The following is a 22,360-nucleotide window of genomic DNA, read 5'->3' as shown; positions in this document are numbered from 1 at the left end:
GACCTATCAGAATCACACCAGACTTCTCACCAGAAACTATGAAGGCCAGAAGATCCTGGACTGATGTCATACAGACCCTAAGAGAACACAAATGCCAGCCCAGGCTACTGTATCCTGCAAAACTCTCAATTAACATAGATGGAGAAACCAAGATATTCCATGACAAAACCAAATTTACACAATATCTTTCTACAAATCCAGCACTACAAAGGATAATAAATGGTAAAGCCCAACATAAGGAGGCAAGCTATACCCAAGAAGAGGCAAGAAACTAATCGTCTTGGCAACAAAAACAAAGAGAGAAAAGCACACAAACACAACCTCACATCCAAATATGAATATAACAGGAAGCAATAATCACTATTCCTTAATATCTCTCAACATCAATGACCTCAACTCCCCAATAAAAAGACATAGATTAACAAACTGGATACGCAACGAGGACCCTGCATTCTGCTGCCTACAGGAAACACACCTCAGAGACAAAGACAGACACTACCTCAGAGTGAAAGGCTGGGAAACAACTTTCCAAGAAAATGGTCTGAAGAAGCAAGCTGGAGTAGCCATTCTAATATCAAATAAAATCAATTTCCAACTAAAAGTCATCAAAAAAAGATAAGGAAGGACACTTTATATTCATCAAAGGAAAAAATCCACCAAGATGAACTCTCAATCCTAAATATCTATGCCCCAAATACAAGGGCACCTACATAAAAAAGAAACCTTACTAAAGCTCAAAACACACATTGCACCTCACACAATAATAGTAGGAGATTTCAACACCCCTCTCATCAATGGACAGATCATGGAAACAGAAATTAAACAGAGGCGAGACAGACTAAGAGAAGTCATGAGCCAAATGGACTTAACGGATATTTATAGAACGTTCTACCCTAAAGCAAAAGGATATACCTTCTTCTCAGCTCCTCATGGTACTTTCTCCAAAATTGACCATATAATTGGTCAAAAAACAGGCCTCAACAGATACAGAAAGATAGAAATAATCCCATGCGTGCTATCGGACCACCACGGCCTAAAGCTGGTCTTCAATAACAATAAGGGAAGAATGCCCACATATACGTGGAAACTGAACAATGCTCTACTCAATGATAACCTGGTCAAGGAAGAAATAAAGAAAGAAATTAAAAACTTTTTAGAATTTAATGAAAATGAAGGTACAACATACCCAAACTTATGGGACACAATGAAAGCTGTGCTAAGAGGAAAACTCATAGCGCTGAGTGCCTGCAGAAAGAAACAGGAAAGAGCATATGTCAGCAGCTTGACAGCACACCTAAAAGCTCTAGAACAAAAAGAAGCAAATACACCCAGGAGGAGTAGAAGGCAGGAAATAATCAAACTCAGAGCTGAAATCAACCAAGTAGAAACAAAAAGGACCATAGAAAGAATCAACAGAACCAAAAGTTGGTTCTTTGAGAAAATCAACAAGATAGATAAACCCCTAGCCAGACTAACGAGAGGACACAGAGAGTGTGTCCAAATTAACAAAATCAGAAATGAAAAGGGAGACATAACTACAGATTCAGAGGAAATTCAAAAAATCATTAGATCTTACTATAAAAGCCTATATTCAACAAAAACTTGAAAATCTACAGGAAATGGACAATTTCCTAGACAGATACCAGGTACCGAAGTTAAATCAGGAACAGATAAACCAGTTAAACATCCCTATAACTCCTAAGGAAATAGAAGCAGTCATTAAAGGTCTCCCAACCAAAAAGAGCCCAGGTCCAGACGGGTTTAGTGCAGAATTCTATCAGACCTTCATAGAAGACCTCATACCAATATTATCCAAACTATTCCACAAAATTGAAACAGATGGAGCACTACCGAATTCCTTCTATGAAGCCACAATTACTCTTATACCTAAACCACACAAAGACCCAACAAAGAAAGAGAACTTCAGACCAATTTCCCTTATGAACATTGACACAAAAATACTCAACAAAATTCTGGCAAACCGAATCCAAGAGCACATCAAAACAATCATCCACCATGATCAAGTAGGCTTCATCCCAGGCATGCAGGGATGGTTTAATATACGGAAAACCATCAACGTGATCTATTATATAAACAAACTGAAAGAACAAAACCACATGATCATTTCATTAGATGCTGAGAAAGCATTTGACAAAATTCAACACCCCTTCATGATAAAAGTCCTGGAAAGAATAGGAATACAAGGCCCATACCTAAACATAGTAAAAGCCATATACAGCAAACCAGTTGCTAACATTAAACTAAATGGAGAGAAACTTGAAGCAATCCCACTAAAATCAGGGACTAGACAAGGCTGCCCACTCTCTCCCTACTTATTCAATATAGTTCTTGAAGTTCTAGCCAGAGCAATCAGACAACAAAAGGAGATCAAGGGGATACAGATCGGAAAAGAAGAAGTCAAAATATCACTATTTGCAGATGATATGATAGTATATTTAAGTGATCCCAAAAGTTCCACCAGAGAACTACTAAAGCTGAAAAACAACTTCAGCAAAGTGGCTGGGTATAAAATTAACTCAAATAAATCAGTAGCCTTCCTCTACACAAAAGAGAAACAAGCCGAGAAAGAAATTAGGGAAACGACACCCTTCATAATAGACCCAAATAATATAAAATACCTCGGTGTGACTTTAACCAAGCAAGTAAAAAAGATCTGTACAATAAGAACTTCAAGACACTGAAGAAAAAGAAATTGAAGAAGACCTCAGAAGGTGGAAAAAGATCTCCCATGCTCATGGATTGGCAGGATTAATATAGTAAAAATGGCCATTTTACCAAAAGCGATCTACAGATTCAATGCAATCCCCATCAAAATACCAATCCAATTCTTCAAAGAGTTAGACAGAACAATTTGCAAATTCATCTGGAATAACAAAAAACCCAGGATAGCTAAAACTATCCTCAACAATAAAAAAGGACTTCAGGGGAATCACTATCCTGAATTCAAGCAGTATTACAGAGCAATAGTGATAAAAACTGCATGGTATTGGTACAGAGACAGACAGATAGACCAATGGAACAGAATTGAAGACCCAGAAATGAATCCACACACCTATGGTCACTTGATTTTTTGACAAAGGAGCCAAATCCATCCAATGGAAAAAAAAAGATAGCATTTTCAGCAAATGGTGCTGGTTCAACTGGAGGTCAACATGTAGAAGAATGCAGATCGATCCATGCTTATCACCCTGTACAAAAGCTTAAGTCCAAGTGGATCAAGGACCTCCACATCAAACCAGACACACTCAAACTAATAGAAGAAAAACTAGGGAAGCATCTGGAACACATGGGCACTGGAAAAAAATTTCCTGAACAAAACACCAATGGCTTATGCTCTAAGATCAAGAATCGACAAATGGGATCTCATAAAACTGCAAAGCTTCTGTAAGGCAAAGGACACTGTGGTTAGGACAAAGCGGCAACCAACAGATTGGGAAAAAGATCTTTACCAATCCTACAACAGATAGAGGGCTTATATCCAAAATATACAAAGAACTGAAGAAGTTAGACAGCAAGGAGACAAATAACCCTATTAAAAAATGGGGTTCAGAGCTAAACAGAGAATTCACAGCTGAGGAATGCGAATGGCTGAGAAACACCTAAAGAAATGTTCAACATCGTTAGTCATAAGGAAATGCAAATCAAAACAACCCTGAGATTTCACCTCACACCAGTGAGAATGGCTAAGATCAAAAACTCAGGTGACAGCAAATGCTGGCGAGGATGTGGAGAAAGGGGAACACTCCTCCATTGTTGGTGGGGTTGCAGACTGCTACAACCATTCTGGAAATCAGTCTGGAGGTTCCTCAGAAAATTGGACATTGAACTGCCTGAGGATCCAGCTATACCTCTCCTGGGCATATACCCAAAAGATGCCCCAACATATAAAAAAAGACACGTGCTCCACTATGTTCATCGGCCTTATTTATAATAGCCAGAAGCTGGAAAGAACCCAGATGCCCTTCAACAGAGGAATGGATACAGAAAATGTGGTACATCTACACAATGGAATATTACTCAGCTATCAAAAACAATGACTTTATGAAATTAAAATAGGCAAATGGTTGGAACTGGAAAATATCATCCTGAGTGAGCTAACCCAATCACAGAAAGACATACATGGTATGTACTCATTGATAAGTGGCTATTAGCCCAAATGCTTGAGTTACCCTAGATGCCTAGAACAAATGAAACTCAAGACGGATGATCAAAATGTGAGTGCAGATCGCTCATGAGAGACACAGCCAGAATACAGCAAATACAGAGGCGTATGCAAGCAGGAAACCACTGAACTGAGAACAGGACCCCTGTTGATGGAATCAGAGAAAGAACTGGAAGAGCTTGAAGGAGCTCGAGACCCCATATGTACAGCAATGCCAACCAACCAGAGCTTCCAGGGACTAAACCACTGCCCAAAGACTATACATGGACTGACCCTGGACTCTGACCTCATGAGGTTGCAATGAATATCCTAGTAAGAGCACCAGTGGAAGGGAAGCCCTGGGTCCTGCTAAGACTGAACCCCTAGTGAACTAGACTGTTGGGGAGAGGGCAGCAATGGGGGAGGGTTGGGAGGAACACCCATAAGGAAGGGGAGGGGGGGGGATGTTTGCCCGAAACAGGAAAGGAATAACATTAAAATGTATATAAGAAATACTCAAGTTAATAATAAAAAAAAAAAAAAAAAAAGACAGGGCAATGGCGTCAATTGGCACTTTAAATATGAAGTCAGGGAAACTGAAAAGAAAATTGCGGAACAAAGCTACCATGTAAGAGTAAGATTGGGAGCTGAAGTAATAGCATGGCTATCTAATGAGACTCTCATAGGGAATAGCCTATGTCAGGTTTTTACAAAAGACAACATGTATAAAAGTTAGAAAAAGTTGCAAAAAGACTCTTAGGACTATCTATATGCTTTTTAACTCAAATACCCAAAATATTAATATTTACCATATTTTTCAAGTTTTTATTTCTCTGTGTCTTATTTAAGTTTCTCTTGTGCTGGGATAAAACACTAACCAAAAGCAACTCAGTGGAGAAAATGGTTTATTTCTTCTTAGAACTCCCATGTCACATCTTATCTCTGAGGTAAATGAGGGAAGACCCCCAAAAAGGAACTTGGAAGCAGAAACTGAAGCAGAGATCATCGTCATCCACATTTAAGATGGGCTTTCCCATATAAATGAATCTAATCAAGATAATCCCTCATGACAACTCAGTGGCCCCTCTTCCAGGTGGGCCCAGATCCTATTACATTGACAATTTCTAAGAAGCATCACAAATATATATCACTGAACAAATTTATCAAATCTATTAGCATAACTGACAATGATACCACACCATACAAGTGACTGTTGATATACATTTTCCAAGTACACATAAAATGTGCCATAAGATAACTTTATACTGAATTATTAAATACCTCAGTACATTTTATGTGATCAATATCTTACATAATTTAATCTTTAAAGAGTTGGGATTAGAATAAAAGACAATGTCATATATTAAAAATATATACTACCCACAAAGATATACTACACGCAAACATAACTTTAAGATATAACTATAAAAGCACTAATTATTTATATGTTTAAGTGTTAGTAGAATGAGCAGTGAATTCATTTAAGAGGTGACCTTATAATGATTCTAAACATAGATTCCACAGTGTGATGCCCTTAGGGAACTTTTGGAGAGAAACTCTATATTTATATATCTATGACAACTTGATATTTGCATATTCAGCAGAGAAATTTACAGGTGAAGAAAGACTGACAACTCAAATTAAATATAGGTGAGGATGTTTAAATTCAAGGTTTGTTAAAAGTCTATCAGTGAAGAAAGGAAAGTATGGCCAGATCACCTGATATTTGTTCCCCTGAGAAAAGATGATCTTCAAGAACAGAGGTAAGGTGGTGGCCAGTATATATCATAGAACTTGCTCATTCCAAGACTATGGTAGCTATCCTTGTAGGACTTGGGAGAAGGAGAACGGTGCGACCTAATTTTCCTGGATTCTAGCTTTTAGATTGATGACATTATGGTTGCTTCAGGGAACTACAGAAATAAAGTAGCAGCAGTGGTAGCAGAATTACCTGGTGGCACATCCCACATAAATGCCATTGAATCTTTATTAGAGTGGGATCAGATGCTTCTGAGCGGCTGACCTCAGGAGGCTATTTCCGCCAGCAGACTGCAGCATAAAATTGCATATACATCTAGACGCACGTTTATAGCATTTATATATTTTATTTTGTTTTGTTGTATCCCATAACTATTTTTCTTATATGAGTGTTATTTAAGTAAGATGAATGTCTATGTGCACATATATATTAAATTTATATATAGTGGTGCTCAGAGCAAGGAAGTTTCCTTTTACCATTATCCTTTTAGAGTGCTGCACTTTCCCCATTATTTAGAGAAAATAAATCAGTGCTTAAAAATGATCAGGGAAATAGAGGTGGGGGGAAATTGCACTTGATTTGTTTCTGCCAGGTGATGAACTTCACACTTGCAGGAGAAAAAAAAATGAATCTGAGAATACAGCTGTGTGTGTTAAGAACCAGTGTGCTAGTCAAAATCAGAGTGCTAAGAAGAGAGAGGTGGAGGCAGAGGGCATTAAGAATTAAGAAAAGTGGTTCAATTGAGTACCTTAAAAGGTCAGGCAGCTAAGAGTCCCTGCAGGGTGAGATTCGAGAGTCACACAATTCAGCCCACACAGACCCACACGAGCAACCAGAATAATTGATGATATAAGAGCCAGGATCTGCGTAATTCTCAGCATCTTAAGCCACCCACAGACACGCGGCCAACTGTCTCTGTAAACATAACAGAACTCCAGAGACGCAGGGGGCATGCAGACTTAAAATCATTAGGGTATCTAAGGAGGATGTGTGGCTGGGAAGGGAGATATTACCCATCCTGATATGTGCCACTATAAGTTTTGAAGATAAAGCAATGATGACCCCTTGACCACAGAAAATCGCATTGGCCTGAATATATGTTCAGTGTAAAGAGTTAAATTAGAAATGACACTCAGACTCAAGACCGAAATGTACATACAGTCTTCCCTGGAAATGTCAACAGCACAGAGTACTACAGAGTTGAAAACATGGCTGTTTCCTGTGCCAAAGTTGATGTAAGAGTACATATTAGAAAGGTTAGACATAAGCAAAAACTATGCTAGTATCTGATACTTGCTTCCTGAATTTTAAAGCACAATAAGATCAGCAGGCATTTATTAATCAGAGCCAATTAATGATTCAGATTTGACTAGTTGAATCCATAGCTTCTCCTTCCTTTAAAGAGAGTTTGGATCTAGGTAGAGAATAGCATGCTGCAATGGGAAGTTTGGGACTGTTCCTGATGCTATTAGGAGGAGCTGAGCAGTTTCTCATAGAACCAACACAGTAGATTCTAGCTATTGCTTCTAACCAGTTTCTTTGTTAAACCAATCTGGTCGTCTGCTCCAATATCCTATAGTTCTTGCCAGAGTTTCAATCTTCATTGTCCCCCAGTTATATCTGTACTGAAGGCTTAATACTTAGTATGTATTGTCATTGGTTGGTTGTAAAACCTTCAGGAGCTGGGAAGTGATCATTGCTGGCTTGCCTTTACAGGGGGTATGGGGACCTTAGTCCCTCTTCTTGCCTCCTCCATTTCACTTGTCTGCTACTATGAAGGACACTGGACAATTTTCTGCCATACTCTTCTTTCATGATACACTCATATCCATGCTGAGAATAATATGTCTCTGTGTCCATAAACTGAAACTTCTACAACTATAAGCAAAAAGACTTTTCCTTTCTTCCACTTAATTATCTCAGATATTATTCATGGGCATAGAGAATTAGTAATGCTTTATCTTAAATCTGGCTCTCATAACCATCTGGCTTTCCTAACTGTCTCTCTGATACCTTAACACCTGGGCATAGAAAAATCAATCTCTTATGATGGCTACTGATTGAAATTAAGACACTATTCATTCTGTGTGGGTCTGTCACAGTTACAAACATTGGAATTTATTCACTTAGTGCTGAACCTAGTGCTAAGAACTACGAATGGAAAACAATAGATGCTTGTCTCCTTCAGTAGTTGCAACATAAACAAGTCAGCAAGTAACCCAAGGTAGTGAGCCAAGGAAGAAAGATAGATCTGTGGAGAGTGGAAAGAAAAGAAAGCTGCGGTGATCAGTTGTTCTGCTTTGAATCTGAAGTGTTTCTGGTAATCTTGTGTTCTAAACATTTGGTAGCTGGACAGTAGCATAGTTTGGTGGAAGCTATGAAACCCTTGGGAGGAATTGGTTATTAAGAGCAGGCCTTGTCAGTCATGTCTATCCCTGTTATTTAGTGACACATGTGTGCATGAACACACACACACACACACACACACACACACACACACACACACCACCACCACCACCACCACCACCACCACCACCACCACCACCACCACCACCACCACCACCACCACCACCACCATTCTCCTTGATTGATTGCCTCATAAGATAGTGGACAGAAATTCTCTGAAACCATGAGTCAAAATACATTTTCTCTCCTACAAGTTGTTTCTCTCAGGTACCTTGCTCATGGTGAAACAAAATAACTAATATCCCAAAGATTTTTCCTGGAGAGTCTTACTTTTCTCTCAGAATTCAGCTATTCTTCCCTTAGCCCTCTTGAAAACACAACTTACTGGTATGTAACTCGATGTGTAACCATTACACTTCCTCAGAGATGAGCTTAGTTTGGATTGCAGGGTGGAAATGGAAATAATGTAACTACAGTATATGTCATGACTTTTACAAAGAAAATATGTGTCCTTAACTGTAATCTTTCTGTCCATTGTGTTCTGATGGGCATGAGCACTAGTGAGCAACACTAATCATCTATAAAAGAAAGAAGCCATCCATGGGTAAAATAGAGTCACCTGAACTGCTTTGGTGTTCTTCTACAAATAAGATTTGATCACACACTGCCAAACTCACGGTGTTGGAGGATTCATCTTTGATTGTATATAGAGATATTTGATTGTCTAAATTATTTTATTGAGTCTTTCTGTAGTGGCCATTATCCTATGTCCAAATTAAAACAGAGAGAAAGAGAAATTATGTGGAATTAAAATTAACCTTTCCGCAAAATCTTGTATGGCAGATAGGAAGGGATAATTAAGATGAACAGAAACTGGAAAATAGTCTCCAGAAAGAAAATAACATGGTGAAGGTCTAGTGAATGAAACAGCAGCCAGATGAGTCTGCAGCCTATTCTGCACATATGAGTTGAATCTTTAGAACTGATATAGTAGAAGAAGAGAGCTATTCTCTGCAAGTAATGGGTCTTCTGTTCTCCACATGTGTTCCATGGTATACATGGATACATGTGCATATAAATATATAAATAATAATAAGTAGTACAATTTTAAAATTAAATATAATTTAAAATAATTAGACACATGCAAATGAATACATCAAAATGATTAAATTTAAATGCCATTGGAAGTAATAGACCCATGGAGATACTAGTGACTAAGGATGGGTGAAACGAGCAGCAATCAACTTACAAAATAATTCTTGCATCTCTAAGATCTTTAGAATATACCCTACTGATATTTGGGAGACTAACAAAATGTGCACATGCTAAAAAAAGCTAGAACCATATACGTCCTACAGATAATGCCACATTTTGTAAATTGCAGGACATAAAACTAATAACAAGACTTTAGCCCATCCCACCATCCAGTGTCTCTGCAGATCATTTATACAACTGAGACAAAGCAAGATGGCCCTCTATCAGATATAAACTCTGGAGTATGAGTCAAATTAGACCACTTTACTTTTTGTATGTGAATGAATGTGTGTATGTACGAGTGTACATACACATGTGCAATTGTGTGTTAGTATATTTGTGAATAATTTTGTGTATATGCATATATACATATATCTGTATGCTTACATAAACATATGTATATATGTCCCTGTGTGTATGTTTAGTACATTTTCATGTGTGTATATATATTAGAGAGAGAGGTGGTAGAAAGAGGATGTATGTGTGGGAATGTGTTTGTGAGTGTAAAAGTAAGTATGTGTGAAAAATTGTGAATTATGTGTTTATATGTTACTATATGTGGGCATGTGTCTATGTGGGGCCTTAAACAATAGAATGCATTCTTCCAATGCCTGCAATTGGCAGTAAGTTGTCAGCAAATATAGACTCTTACTGTACCCCACTCCCTTTCTTTCACATATACTGGATACCTCCTTCATTGTGTAGTCCCCTGCTATTTGTTTAGTACATGTAAAAATCACTTTTTGGAAGGACACTTCTTATTGGATAGAGGTTCTTCTTATTATCTCTTTTCTTCTTAGTTACCACTTTAAACATGTCCAGATATAAATGAGTTTCAGCAGTTAGGATTTCAATATAAAGATTTGGAACAAACACAGTGATGTTATATATCACATGTCAATATACATATCTAAATTAATGTATGAACCTATGGCTCTATATCAGGAGTAGACACACACAGATACATAGACACACAGATACATAGACACACAGACACACACACACACACGCACACACACACACACACGCACACACACAAATACATACACACACAAGAAAACATAGTCTCTATTTTTGAGATTTTTCTAAGCTAATGATAGAGAGAGGCAAGATCTTATCTAAATATAAACCCTGCAAGGATACAGCACTCCAGGAGTTTAAATTTAAATTGAAGAAATAAAACATAGTCAAAAATAAATGCTATATAAGTGTTTGCAAATCTTAGTGAGAACATTAGTATTTGAATAATTGAAGATATGCTCTTCCTGTCATGTATATATAGCAGGCCTCCATAGAGTCCTAATTATCTTAACCATCAGCAAAAGAAGAACAGGCAATGTAGTGACCACAGACCAGAAGACACATAGGCTAAGAAGATGGACTCAGCAGCTTAAGCTACATGCTTGATAAATCCAAACTCCCTTTGGCTATCAATAACCATTGCAGAAGTTAGCCATTGAGCTTGACAATCTTAATCTGATAAAAAATGTATCCCATGTCACTTAAAAACAGAAAGGGATCTGGAATTCTATGAAATCAATAAAGGTATAGATGAGATTTGGGTAGGGTTTGGATCCTCTACACAGTAATCAATCATGGCCATGCCAATTTTAATTTCTCATAAATTTCACATAATTTATAGAAAATGTTTGCAATGGTTTGTAACTGAAGTGAAATTCATTGTCATCACTGGGTCTTCAATACAATGACCTTTGTTTATTATTTGACCTGATTTTTTTTAAATATTTTCCATTTACTCACTGGTCTACAGTTATCTAAGAGTCAACCTAATTCTAAACTATGACAGAATCTTGCTCCAGGCAAGGCACTTGCTTATGCCTTACCCGCATATCTGAACTTGGCTACGTTCTTCTGTTCTCCCAGCTTTAAATCTTCAAATATCAAATTTTCCTTCCCAAACATTGTTCAGCACATATCTGTCATTCTGTTTGGATTTCGAGACACCTCATCACAATCTGAAGGTATCTTCTCTGTATGTTGATTTACTGAAATATTTCATCCCACCCTTGTACAACCTAAGCTCTCTGAAACAAAGTTAATGCTCATTGATGTGGTGTGAGAATAAAGTTCTTTTCAGACATTTGGTAGGTACTCACTACATATTTGACAGTCTAGAACCCCAAAGGGATATGCAATTCACTACTACAGGGTAACCAAATTAAACAAACAAATAATAAATGGCAAACATGTATGTATGGCTAAGAAACGTTAATTGCTTTAGTCAGATCACTTTTTTTAATTTTTATTATATATTTCTTTACTTACACTTCAAAGGTTATTCCCCTTCCCAGTTTTCTGTCCATAAGCCCCCATTCCCTCCCCTCCCCCTCCCCCATAGGGGGTATTCCCCTTATACATTCCCCTTATTGCCCTTCCTCATATTCCCCTGCATTGGGAGGTCCAACCTTGGCAAGACCAAGGGCTTTCCCTTCCACTGGTGCCCCAACATGGCTATTCTCTGCTACATATGCAGGTGAAGCCCTGGGTCAGTCCATGTATAGTCTTTCCTTAGTGATTTAGTCCCTGGAAGCTCTGGTTGGGTGGCATTGTTGTTTTTATTGGTTTGCAAGTTCCTTCAACTCTTTCAATACTTACTCTAATTCCCCCTAAGGGGGTCCTATTCTCAGTTCGGTGATTTGCTGCTAGCATTGACCTATGTATTGGACTTGCTCGGGATATGTCTCTCAGAAGAGATCTATATCGAGTCCCTTTCCGCATGCATTTTTTAGCTTCATCAATCTTATCTAGTTTTGGTAGCTGTATATATATATATGGGATACATGTGTGTCAGGCTCTGAATGGCCATTCCTTGAGTCACTGCTCTAAACTTTGCTTCCAAATCCCCTCCTATGAATATTTCCCCCCTTTTTAAGAAGGAGTAAGAGCATCTGCATTTTGGTCATCCTTCTTCTTGAGCTTCTTGTTGTCTGTAGATTGCATGTTGGGTAATTTGAGCTTTCTGGCTAATATCTACTTATCAATGAGTGCATACCGAGTGTGATTTTCTGTGATTGAGTAACCTCACTCAGGATGATATTTTCTACTTCATTCCATTTGTCTATGAATTTCCTGAAGTCATTGTTTTTGAGAGCTGAGTAGTACTCCACTGTGTAGATGTACTACATTTTTTAGTCCATTCCTCTGTTGTAGAGCATCTGGGTTCTTTCCAGCTTCTGGCTACTATAAACAAGGCTGCTATGAACACAATCGAGCATGTGTCTTTGTTGTTTGTTGGAGAAATTTTTTGGGTATATGCCCAAGAGAGGTATAGCTGGGTCCTCAGGTAGTGTAATGTTCAAATTTCTGAGGACACTCCAAACTGATTTCCAGAGTGCTTGTACCAGTTTGCAATCCCACCAACAATGGAGGAGTGTTCCTCTTTCTCCACATCCTCACCAGCATCTACCGTCACCTGAGCTTTTGATCTTAGCCATTCTGACTGGTATGTGGTGGAATCTCAATGTTGTTTTGATTTGCATTTTCCTGATCACTAAGGATGTTAAACATTTCTTTAGATGCTTTTTGGCCATTTGATAATCTTCAGCTGAGAATGTTTTGTTTAGCTCTGTACCCCATTTTAATAGGGTGATTGGTCTCTCTGTAGTCTAACTTCTTGAGTTCTTTGAATATTTTGGATATTAGCCCACTATCAGATGTAGGATTGGTAAAGATCTTTTCCCAATCTGTTGGCTGCTGTTTTGTCCTAACGACAGTGTCTTTTGCTTTACAAAAGCTTTGCAGTTTTATGAGGTCCCATTTGTTGATTCTTGATCTTAGAGCATAAGTCATTGGTGTTTTGTTCCGGATATTTTCCCCAGTGCCCATGTGTTCAAGACTCTTTCCCACTTTTTCTTCTATTAATTTGAGTGTATCTGGTTTGATGTGGAGGTCCTTGATACACTTGGACTTAAGCATTGTATATAGTGATAAGAATGGATTGATTTGCATTCTTCTACATGATGACCTCCAATTGAACCAGCACCATTTGTTGAAAATGCTATCTTTCTTCCATTGGATGGTTTGGCTTTTTTGTCAAAGTTCAAGTGACCATAGGTGTGTGGGTTCATTTCTGAGTCTTCAATTCTGTTCCACTGATCTACCTGCCTGTTTCTGTACCAATACCATACAGTTTTTATGACTATTGATCTGTAATACTGCTTGAAGTCAGGAATGGTGATTTCCCCAGAAGTTCTTTTATTGTTAAATATAGTTTTCGCTATCCTGGGTATTTTGTTATTCCAAATGAAATTGCAAATTCCTCCTTCTATCTCTATAAAGAATTGAGTAGGAATTTTGATGGGGATTGCATTGAATCTGCAGATTGCTTTGGCAAAATGGACATGTTTACTATATTAATCCTGCCAATACATGAGCATGGCAGATCTTTCTATCTTCTGAGATCTTCCTCAATTTCTTTCTTCAGAGATTTGAAGTTCTTGTCATACAGATCTTTCACTTCCTTGGTTAAAGTAACAGCAAGGTATTTTATGTTATTTGGGACTATTATGAAGGGTGTCATTTCCTTCCTTTCTTTCTCAGCCTGTTTATCCTTTCAGTAGTGGAAGTTTACTGATTTGTTTGAGTTAATTTTGTACCCAGACAATTTGCTGAAGTTGTTTATCAGGTTAAATAGTTCTCTGGTGGAACTTTTGGGGTCGCTTAAGTACAGTATCATATCATCTGTAAGTAGTGATATTTTTATTTCTTCCCTTCCAATTTGTATCCCTTTGACCTCCTTTTGGTGTCTGATTGCTCTGGCTAGAACTTCGATTACTATATTGAATAAGTATGGAGAGAGTAGGCAGCCTTGTTTAGTACCTGATTTTATTGGGATTGCTTCAAGTTTCTCTCCATTTAATCTGCTATTAGCTACTGGTTTGCTGTATATTGCTTTTACTATGTTTAGATATGGTCCTTGAATTCCTGATCGTTCCAGGACTTTTATCATAAAGGAGTGTTGAGTTTTTTCAAGTGCTTTCTCAGCATCTAATGAGATGGCCATGTGGTTCTTACCTTTGAGATTGTTTATATAGTGGATTACATTCATGGATTTTCATATATTAAACCATCCCTGCATCCCTGGGATGATGCTGCTTGATCATGATGGATGATCGTTCTGCTGTCTTCCTGGATTCGATTTGCAAGAATTTTATTGAGTATTTTTGCATCAATATTCATAAGGGTAATTGGTCTGAAGTTCTCTTTCTTTGTTGGATCTTTGTGTGTTTTTGGTATAAGAGTAATTGTGACTTCATAGAAGGAATTTGGTAGTGCTCTGTCTGTTTCAATTTTGTGGAATAGTTTGGACAGTATTAGTATGAGGTATTCTATGAAGGTCTGATAGAATTCTGCACTGAACCCATCTGGACTTGGGCTCTTTTTCGTTGGAAGACTTTTAAAAACTGCTTCTATTTCTATAGGAGTTATGGGATTGTTTAGATGATTTACTTGTTCCTGATTTAACTTTGGTGCCTGGTTTCTGTCTAGAAAATTCTCCATTTCCTCCAGATTTTCAAGTTTTTTTGAATATATGCTTTCATAATAGGATCTGATGACCTTTTGAATTTCCTTTGATTCTGTTGTTATGACTCCTTTTCCATTTCTTATTTTGTTAATTTTTACACACTCTCTGCATCCTCTGGTTAGTCTGGCTAAGGGTTTATCTATCTTGTTTATTTTCTCAAAGAACCAGCTCCTGCTTTTGTTGATTGTTTGTATAGACCTTTTCGTTTGTACTTGGTTGATTTCAGCTCTGAGTTTTATTATTTCCTGCCTTCTACTCCTCTTGGGTGTATTTATTTTTTTTTTTGTTCTAGAGCTTTAAGGTGTGCTATCAAGCTACTGATATATGCTCTCTCCTGTTTCTTTTTGCAGGACTCAGAGCTATGAGTTCTCCTCTTAGCACCACTTTCATTGTGTCCCATAAGTTTGGGAATGTTGTATCTTCATGTTCATTAAATTCTAAGAACTCTTTTATTTCTTTCTTTATTTCTTCCTTGACCAAGTTGTCATTGAGTATAGCATTGTTCAACTCCCATGTATATGTGGGCTTTCTGTCATTATTTTTGCTATTGAAGACCAGCCTTAGTGTGCAGTGATCTGATAGGATGCATGGGATTATTTCTATCTTCCTGCGTCTGTTGAGGCCTGTTTTGTGGCCAATTATATGGTCAATTTTGGAGAAGGTTCCATGAGGTGCTGAAAAGAAGGTATATCTTTTTGTTTTAGGATGAAATGTTCTGTAAATATCTGATAAATCCAACTGATTCATAACTTTTGTTAGTTTATATATGTCTCTGTTTAATTTCTGTTTCCATGATCTGTCTAGTGATGAGAGTGGGGTGTTGAAATCTCCTACTATTATCATGTGAGGTGCAATGTGTGCTTTGATCTTTAGTAAGTTTTCTTTTATATACATAGGTGCCCTTGTATTTGGAGCATAGATATTTAGGATTGAGAGTTCATCTTGGTGGATTTTTTCTTTGATAGATATGAAGTGTTCTTTTTTATCTTTTTTTAATGACTCTTGTTTGAAAGTCAATTTTATTTGATATTAGAATGGCAACTCCAGCTTGTTTCTTCAGGCCCTTTGCGTGGAAAATTGTTTTCTAGCTATTTACTCTGAGGTAATGTCTGTCTTTGTCTCTGAGGTGTGTTTCCTGCATGCAGCAAAATTCTGGGTCCTCTTTCCATATCTAGACTGTTAGTCTATGAATTTTTATTGGGGAATTGAATCCGTTGATGTTTAGAGATATTAAGGAATAGTGATTGTTGCTTCCTGTTATTTTCATTGTTAGAGGTGGAATTATGTTTGTTTGTCAATCTTTTGGTTTCATTGCAAGGAAACTATATTCTTGCTTTCTGTATGGTGTAGTTTCTCTCCTTGTGTTGGAGTTTTTCATTTATTATCATTTGTAGGGCTGGATTTGTAGAAAGATACTGCATAAACTTTGTTTTGTCATGGGATATCTTGGTTTCTCCATCTTTGTTAACTGAAAGTTTTGCTGGATACAGTAATTTGGGATGGAATTTGTGTTCTCTTAGGGTCTGTATGACATCTGTCCAGGATCTGGCTTTCATAGTCTCTGGTAAGAAGTTTGGTGTAATTCTTATTGGTCTGCCTTTATTTGTCACTTGACCTTTTTCCCTTATTGCTTTTAATATCCTTTCTTTGTTTTGTGCATTGGGTGCTTTAACTATTATGTGACAGGAGGAATTTCTTTTCTGGTCCAATTTATTTGGAGTTCTGTAGGCTTCTTGTATGTTTATGGACATCTCTTTCTTTAGGTTAGGGAAGTTTTCTTCTATAATTTTGTTGAATATATTTACTGGCCCCTTAAGTTGGGAGTCTTCAGTTTCTTCTACAACTATTATCCTTTAGTTTTGATCTTCTCATTATGTCCTGGATTTCCTGTATGTTTTGGGCTAGGAGCTTTTTGCATTTCACATTATCTTTGATAGTTGTGTTGATGTTTTCTATGGTATCTTCTGCCCTGAGATTCTCTCTTGTATTCTGTTGGTGATGCTTGTGTCTACAGCTCCTTGTCTCTTCCTTTGGTTTTTCTATAACCAGGGTTGTCTCCCTTTGTGCTTTCCTTATTGTTTCTATTTCCATTTTCAATCCTTCACCTGTTTAGTTATGTTTTCCTCTAATTCTTTCTCTGATTTTTGTGTTTCCTCTCTAAGGGCTTCTACTTGCTTACTTGCACTTTCCTGCGTTTCTCTATGGGTGTTCTTTATGCCTTTCTTAAAGTCCTCCATCATTATCAAAAAAATGTGATTTCAAATCTAAATCTTGCTTTTCTGGTGTGTTTGCATATCCAGTATTTTCTTTGGTGGTAGTACTGGGTCCCGATGATGACAAGTAGTCTTGGTTTCTGTTGATTAGGTTCCTGTGCTTGCCTCTAGCCATTGCATTGTCTCTGGTGTTTGCTTGTCTTGCTGTTTCTGGGAGTGACTTGGCCCTGTGTAGGCCTCTGTGTCAGCCCTCCTGTAGAACTGTTTTCCTGTTTTCTTTCAGCCTTTCCTGAGAACAGGTGCTCTGCTCTCAGCTGTGGCGGCACTCCTGGAGACTGTCTTCCAGCTCTATACATGGGCAGGAATCAAAAGGTTCTGCCCCTGATTGCTTTTGTAGGTCCTTGCACCCAGTGGGCACAGTTTGCACTATGTGAATCCCTCTTGGGTCTGGACTGTCAGCAGAGGGTATTCTCCTCTGACTTCTCATAAGTCTCTACACTTCTGAGGTTCCAGCTCTCTTCCCCACAAGATTTGAGTACAGGGAGCTGTTTTGCTAGATCAGTTCTCTCCTGGGAGCAGACCACAACCGCGTGTACCACCGGCTGTCTGTTCCTATATCCCTGTGTCCAGAGGCACTGTATAGTTTCCCCTTGGACCAAGGATGTGGGCTGAGGGATGCAGAGGTGGCAGTCTGTCCTGCGGTCTCAGGATATCTGCACTCCTGGGTGGTCTGCTCTCTTCCCCATGTTATTTGGGTGCAGGGAACTCATCAAATCACTTTTTAAATAGGAAAAATGAGGCTCAAGAAACTCATCAGTCTTTCCCAGGTACCTTGGAACCATGAGTCACCTGCCTTCTAGGAACATGTCTTTGGCACTGACTCTTTTCTTTGTTCATTAAATTATTTATTCAGTTTATATCCAGATCAAAGGCCCCCTGTCATCCCAGGCTTCTCCTCATATAGCCCACCCTCCAACCTCCTCTCCTTTTCTTTTGACAAGGAGGAGTCTACCTGTGTATCAACCCTCCCTGTCACATAAATTCACTCTAGGGCTACATATATCCTCTCTCACTGAGATCAGACAAGAAAGTTATCAGAACAGGATTCACAGAAAGGCAACAACTGTCTGAGTCATCTTAGCACTTCCTAAAATGTAGTCCTGATAACTCCATGAACCACAGGACTAGAAAAGCAAAGGGTGATTGTTCTGCATGTTCTAAGTTCCTTCAAAGATGCATTTTGCATTCTCATCCTTGTCCCCCTTGACTCACCATGTTACTCCTCTCCTGCAGTTCTTTTTGGATGGGGTTGCTTATTTCCTGTTATTACTTATTACCAATCCAAACAAACACTTTAGTTTTCTCCTACTCTAGAAGGAGGTATTTTTAAAAAGGCCATCTTAATTATACATAAGCAAGGGAGAATCACAAAGGATCCATTAGCATAATAAACACAAATTTGTTCTCAGCATCCCACAAGCAAGGTAATATAAAAACAGCCATTATTTGCTCCTCAGCAATTGGCAGGTTTCTATTCTGAGGGCTTCATCTGGTTTGCTAAGTTTGGGGGCTACTGACACCCAGGCCTTCCTCACAGGGATACTTTGGCTTTTAGAAAGAGGGCAGCTCTCTTTCTCCCCATAGTAGGTTTTATTATTGTTTTAGCTATTGATAACATAGCATGGCAGCGAGGTATGAACTGAAACTTTATACCTTACTATGCTCCAGGGTATTGGGAGTTTCTGCTCCTTCCCTGCAATAAAGTAGAACTGTGATGCCTCAACTGTCTCTCCCAATAGAAAAATATTGCACTACATTAAAGCTATAATTTACAAAGTCTCAGTGTCATTTTATTCTCTCCTCCTGTCTTTTGAATTAGTATTAAGCAAGACCCTGCCCAGATTCATGAAATAATCTAATTTTCATTATTGTTAGGAATGAAGGAAACTCTTGATCTCTGCCTTGAGATAGATGGAGAAGTGAGACAGGGAATAACTTGCTCAAAAATTCTTAAATAAAACAGAAGGTAAAGTGTGAGTCTAAGTGGAAATGTGGCAATCGCAGAGCTTTTGCAGCAAAATGAGAGATCAAATCTTAGGTCTGTAAATCTCTAGCTCTGTGACCTTGAACAAGTAGGCTAACATCTCTGGGTCTATTTCTTCTTCTCAACAGTGTTACTATCTTTTATCCCACTGTATTATAAGGTACAGTTTAACATACTAGTATCCTAATGGTTAATACGTCCTTTATGATGTCAATTCCCTGTTTTCATGTGGCACTTTGTTAAGCAATTCTTGTTCTTTACCTAGTTATTCACTCACCATGAGAAGCTGATCTAACTGGATTTTCCCTGGGCCTCAGTGCTGGTTCACAAGCCTGCAGGCTTTGAGTCTTAAGTGTTTGCCAGTTGGCAGGGAAGAATTGCATGCTGGAGTGGGGAATTGAACTGTTGCCATTGGAGATGGTAACAGATGCTTCCTGGTTGAGACTGAGTTGGCTAATTCAGGGCTCTGTGGTTTGAGACGGAATCTCAATTATTCCCAATTATGAGAGCACAGCAACAGCTGCTCTTAACCCAACCACTGCTGACTGCGGATGACCTGGCCTCATTCAGTTAACCAGGGCTTGATATGTGCATAAGCCTTCCTACTGTGCATGCCTTCAAACTCCTTAAATCTCCCTTCCACCTTATGATCCCATGTCTCTCAGCTTCAAACAGTCCTGTAAGCCACCAAAATGCTTCACAGAGAGAACTAGGCTAAAATTTCAATTTTACCTCAAGCTAGTGATTTGCTGTTGAGTGTTTATGATTCTCAAATAATGATAACAGCTTGAGTCTTGTGATGGTGAAAGTGAGGTGAAAAAGTGAAAGGGTTTTATACATGAGGTAGTACTACCCATTGTGCTTTATGTCACAAGGGCCCCTTCCCAGTGAGTTGAAGCTCCTTAAGGCCAAGTAGAGAGAATGCTGGTGGGAAGGGTGTATAGAATATGCAAATGGGCTATAATGAGAAAGTCCTCATTTTCACTTCTCCGAACTGACTTTGTTTTGCTCAAACTAAAATGACATTATCAGTAGACTTCTAAACACAGTTTGCAGATTCTATGAGGGGAACAAAGAGCCCTTGGTAAACTGTAAAGTGATGTGTACACATGAGCAATTATTACTATGAGCTTACGGCTCTTTTTGATTTGGCACCAGTCGAATCAGCTGAATGCTCTGAGCAAGAATCCGGTTCTTTCCTCTTGGCAAAGAATTCAAAAAGAGAGCAGTTCATAAAAATGGGGACAAGAGAGAAAACTCTCTTTCCCTCAAACACATACATGTGAGTGCATGAATTTGCACACACATGCTCACACATAAAGAAAAGCAAATATGCACACACACACACAGATTATTGCAAGTCCAGCATCCAAACTTTCAGAGAAGAGCGTAAAAGGTGTTGTCATTTCCTAACCACCACGCTCTGGGATGTCTGGTCATGACACTCACTGACCAGATAGTGTTAAGTTCTAAATTAAGAACAACACTCTGGTTCTAGCAAGACTTGTCACATTGTTTAGACTCCCAGACTTGGATCTGTAGTGAATGGCTGTGTCTTTTCTCCAGCAGTTTCTCTAAACCCCAAGTCAATTAATCTTCAAACTATGTTAATTTAAAACTGTAAAAGTCTCATTAATTCAATGCTTTATTTTCAATCTCTTTGACACTGCCCCAGTGCAGACCATCATACTCTTTACACTATTTCTATCAGTCCTGGGAGACTTCCTATCTCTGCTTCATCTGTGTGTGTGTGTGTGTGTGTGTGTGTGTGTGTGTGTGTGTGTGTGTACATGTGCAAAACTAAGGACTACAAATTCTCTACAATAAATATCAAATAGCTTCACAACTACTAAATTTTGCAAGATTGGGACCTATGTAGCCTTGGCAATATTCTCTAAAACCATCTGAACTCCAGAAACAACTGCTGCCTCTTTTGGGGGAACCCGTTTTACTAATTTCAGATTATTTACATAGAGTCCTCTTCGTCTACAAGTGTCAACCAGGTAAATAAGGTAGAGCCTTACCCTGATTCTTCTGTAGATAACAAATTTGCATGTCGGTCCACCAGAGGCAACTTCCTTGATTTCTCAAAGTCAGTTCTCTGGACTTGGCAGGCTCACGATCCTTTATTTATTCCATGTTGTGTTAATTTCAACTTGACATGCACTTGCATTGCTCTGATAATCTGATTACTATTTCAGAATACTTTAAGCTCTTAGAGACATGCTCACTTCCCTCATAGTTCTAGATGCCCACAATTGCATGATTCACATCACACAGATATTTAAATGAATAGACAGATTTTTGCAACGAATGTGTCATTTCTCATTTCTCTCTTTGAAACTGAAGCAAATATTGCTTTCTTACATGTTCAAAAAATAATATGGAAGAAACAGAGGGTTCTACTTATATGATATAGATAAAGAACATCATCTCATTAAACTATGTAATATTGCTTAAGCTAAGGAAAAAATAGACATTGCTTGAGCTCACACAACAATTTTGCCATATTTTATGTTCCCAGAACATGTTTATACATAGTTTATTTATTAAAGTTGGGTAGTAATCATGAAATTTATATATAGAATATATTAAAAATAGCTGCTAACAGGGGATCTATGAACAATAGGAAGAACATGGATGTTTTACTCTTGTTATCCCTGAAAACAGTGTGTATTGTTCCAAAATGCCCTTGATGCGGGGAACCTGAGTTACATACCTCTTTCGGTGTGATAGCTGGAGGATTGTAATAGATTAAATCTGAAATTCTATAGCCCAGGGAATATTTTTTCTTTGGGTGATAGAATATATTTTAGTTTCCATGGCAAGGGTAGGTCAACAAGTACATCAGTAGATATGCAGACCTTTGGAGTTTTTGCCAAGCCAAGCCAACCCTCATTCGCTGTTCCTCTCTCTTCCTTCTCTAATACACAACCCTACTACCAGTTGCAAAGTACTTCCATTGTGCTTTCCCCCT

The sequence above is a fragment of the Rattus rattus genome, chromosome 1 (assembly GCF_011064425.1).
Source record: "Rattus rattus isolate New Zealand chromosome 1, Rrattus_CSIRO_v1, whole genome shotgun sequence".
Taxonomy (NCBI): Eukaryota; Metazoa; Chordata; class Mammalia; order Rodentia; family Muridae; genus Rattus; species Rattus rattus.
This window is presented reverse-complemented; position numbering follows the sequence as displayed.